General features: G+C 41.5%; 1 pseudogene; it reads right to left on the bottom strand.

The window, feature by feature from the left end:
• Positions 1-1,435: 1,435 nt before the first annotated feature.
• Positions 1,436-3,934, bottom strand: LOC123729591 (zona pellucida-like domain-containing protein 1; annotated as a pseudogene).
• Between the last annotated feature and the right edge of the window lie 323 nt (positions 3,935-4,257).

Below are 4,257 nucleotides of genomic sequence, written 5' to 3'. Positions count from 1 at the left end.
GATTTAAGGACAATGCAGTCACTTATAATCCTTTCTGCAGTACAGAATTTGTGGGTAAATTCCATAATTGCATAGTGTGCTGCCCTGAATGTATTACATTGGAGTTAGATGTGGGATATTGAGCTTTTTTCCTGGAATGTATTGTCTACTCTGAACAATACAGATATGTCATTGATATTTACTTTAAACTATGTATATCATTTGAATTAATACATAAACCACCCATTGTGAGTAAGATGACATCTGTTATGTTATGAGTGTGGACATATTGTGGATTGACATGAAATGTGATGTCTTAATCTTAAACCTATAGGAATGTGGTAATGAATACAAATTGTCACACCCTGATCTGTTTCACCTGTCTTTGTGATTGTCTCCACCCCCCTCCAGGTGTCACCCATCTTCCCCGTTATCCCCTGTGTATTTATACCTGTGTTCTCTGTTTGTCTATTGCCAGTTTGTTTTGATCGTCAAGCCTACCAGCGGTTTTTCCATTGCGCCTGTCTTCGCTATAGTTCCTGTTTTCTTGTTTCCAGGTTTTGACCATTCCTGCCTGCCTGCCAGCCTGTACCTTTGCCCCACCTATCTGGATTACTGACCTCTGCCTGACCTGAGCCTGCCTGCCGTCCTGCACCTTTGCTCCACCTATCTGGATTACTGACCTGTGTCTGCCCTTGACCTGTCCTTTTGCCTGCCCCTGTTCGAATAATACACTTTTGTTAATTCGACACTGTCTGCACCTGTGTCTTACCTTAAACATGATACAAATTCTGGACTCAGGCCATTTTGATATAGATCTGCAGGTGGTAATATTTTTATTAGGATAAAGCAGTTAGATCAATTTAATAAATATCAAAAACAATACTTTGAAGGGTACAGTTAGTTCACTTTTGAAACACCACACACTTCACACAAAGTCTGGTCTCTGAATTAAACATATTTATTTTGTGACAAACAGACAATTCATTTTAAGATTATATTTTTTTGCAATTTAAACGGCATATGTTCTCCAGATCTAATCAAAGGATTTAAACATTCTGTTATCCTACTGTACATACTGCTATTTTGTTTCTTTAACACTTTCTAAAATATGCGTTATATTCTCTTCCCTAAATCTTTTAAGTATGTACACATTCATTATTGCTAATGTCTGGCAGATTATGCTAAACTACATCTACGAAACAACGTTTTTGCTCTTGCCCAAAAGTAAACAAATCTGAATAAGTCAGTCCTCCATCGGAGTTCTGAGACAAGCAGACGGAAGCACCACTGTGTGAGCTCCTGTCTCACATTTCAGCCGATGCGAGCACAGTCTCCCCTGTAATGGTTGAGCCTGCTGTAGAAGACAGATGGCGATGATGCAGGCGAAGGTCAGGAAGCCCACTGCCACCCCAAGACTTGAAGTGGAGTTAGAGTTGTTGCTGCCCATGAGTTGTTATTTTGATGCTACAATGCTCTCTGCTTTGGTGGTAATGGGGGGATAAGTGATGGTTTTGTACTCTGTCACTCCATCTACAGTTTCAGGAACAACACTCCTTCTCCTATCGTTACAATGCTTGAACTTACTGCAGGTGCTCCTCTGACAGAGACCATACGAGCACAGAGACGGGTGATGCAGTGGAGGAAGTAGGTGGGCACGGTCTCATTCTGCTGCTCAATGATGCGGAAGGCCGGGAAGGAGAAGCAGGCATTATGACTATCTCCGTTTTCCTGCATGGTCATCTGGTCCTTGTTGCTGGCGACAAACAGGTTGAAGTAAGTGGAGTTACTGAGTGGAGAAGAAATGGAGGGGTAGCATCGGTCCAGGATTACATGGTACTGGGAGGTCAGGTTGGTGGCCTTGACTTGCGCATAGACTTTGGTTCTCAGCTCAATACCCAGTTTCGGAATGACCATGGGAGTAGTGTGGTTGAGTTCAAGGCTCAAAGTGCTGATGAAACTACCATTGTTGTCCTTCACTGCAATGGAGGATGCTGACATCAATCAGGGTGTTGTTGATCAGGTACTCAAGGGGATAGGCGCAGGAGTAGTGATAGCTCAGCGTTGTAGGTGTCTGTCCCCATGGTGCAGTCATATGATCAGACCACACCACTGATGTTGACTGTCTGGATGTTGGAGAAGTCAGAAAATATCCCTGTGCCTGGAGCGCTGGTTGTCCTGAAGAGGCTACCACAATAATTGGTTGTGTCAAGGGGGAATTTAAACCTTTAAGTTACTGAGATATCAGTGTATTCTGGGCTTCTTAAGTTAATTCTGCATTCACTTAATTGTAGTCGACGGCTCTTTGCAACCATCATGGCCAAAAGGAAAAAGTTTGGAAGATGCATTTTGAGTTCCTTGCTGTGTTCATATCTTGACTGGGACACTAAAATGTGTCCTTTGCTGGTTGTCTCCTGCTTTTTGATTCTGTTGAGATGTATGGAGGTGTTTTCATAGCCATGCAGGGCTTCTTGGGATTGGACAGAAGCAAGCTCATAGCCGCTCTGTTTATTGAAACAATTGCATTGTTTTGATGGTTACGCCTCACCATGTGACTGAGTTCACCTTCCCTCCCATCAGTGAGTTTTAAGCAGATGCTAAAACCTACAAAAAAAAGTTTGTTTATTTGGCTAGCTAAGTTAACTTTGTTTTGTTCTTTTTGTTTTACTCTGCCTGCAAACACGCTGGATGATTCAGAATCCACTGAAGAGCTTGAATGATTTATTGACGAGAGATACTTACGAACTCAAAGAAACATGTCGCTGGTTTCGGAGGATTCAAGCATTGTAAGGACAACAACCCCAATCAACAAAACAAACCAAAGCCAAGTTGGCCAAGCGGTATCAACAATGGAACCAAACCAACCTCAAGTAAGAGGGCGGGCGTGGGGAGATGTTTACTGATATGGATGTTGACTTGTTAAAATCCATCAATGAAAGGCTTGCCAAACTTGATATCTTTGATATATTACGAGAGGACATCAATGCATTATATGCCAGTCTAGAATTCAGCCAATGTCAGATTGATGATCTAAGGAAAGAGAACACGGAGCTGAAAGGTACTGTAGACTCTATTCATGGCAAGGTGGAGGTGGTGCAAAGGGAAAACAAACAACTAAAAGAAACCTTGCTTGATGTACAGTGTCAATCAATGCGGGACAATCTAATATTTTCAGAGATACCGGAGAATGACAACAGCAGAAGCTGTGAGGACACTGTCCGAGACTTTATGTCAACTCAACTGAAACTTCCCAAAGATGTCGTGCGTAACATCACTTTCTCCAGAGTCCATAGAATGGGTAAGGCCTCTGGAAATAGGCCCCGGGCTATTATTGCATGTCTTGACAAATTTAAGCAAAAGGAAATGACGAAGAGCAGGGGCAGAGAACTCAGAAACACTGATTTTGGAATTAATTATCACTTCCCCACTGAGATCAATGAAAGGAGAAAAAAAGAAAAAGCGTTGCCTGAATCAACGAGTCCCCATGGTGATGGATAAACTTTACATCAACGGGCAATTGTATCCAGACTCTAGAGTAACTACCTGACTATTTTAATTCAATGTTCAAACCTGAGTTTGTGTTGTAGTGTATCATGACAACTTCAACTATAACGAATACATGCTCTATTGATCTTCACTTGACAAGGAAAGGGTTGCATATACCTCTGGTTAATGTATGTAGCCTTCCTAACAAAATGCATGAGGTTTTTAACTTGGTCAACATAAATAATATTCATATTTTGGCTCTGACCGAAAAGCATTTAGATGCATCTGTAAATGATGGGCAAATTAACATTCAAGCATATAGTCTACTTAGAAGAGACAGGAATAGGAATGGTGGTGGGGTGGCACTGTACATTCAGAATCATATACCTTTTAAGAGGAGGGATGACCTTAATGTATGTCAAGTAGAGGCACTATGGGCTCAAGTACATCTGCCTCACCAGGCAGCCATATTGGTAGGATGTGTGTACAGACCTCCTAGTTCTAAGGTGTCCTATCTGGATGACTTATGTACTGGGTTTGACCAAGCCACATGCACTGGGTTTGACCAGGCCACAGATAGCAACAGAGATGTATTTATCTTGGGAGATTTTAATATAAATTGGAAGAATCCTAATAGTTTGAATAGAACTAAATTGATGAGATATTCCGAGAACTGTGGTTTGAGACAAATGGTTAATGATACTACTAGATCATCAATTAAGTTGGGTCATCGTTCAGACACATGCATTGATCTGATTTTCTGTAATATACCATTGCAATGTTTAAAAGCCA

Source organism: Salmo salar, chromosome 21, assembly GCF_965601325.2.
Source record: "Salmo salar chromosome 21, fSalSal1, whole genome shotgun sequence".
NCBI classification, from domain to species: Eukaryota; Metazoa; Chordata; class Actinopteri; order Salmoniformes; family Salmonidae; genus Salmo; species Salmo salar.
The sequence above is the reverse complement of the archived record's forward strand: the minus strand, read 5'-3'. Positions and strand labels throughout refer to the sequence as shown.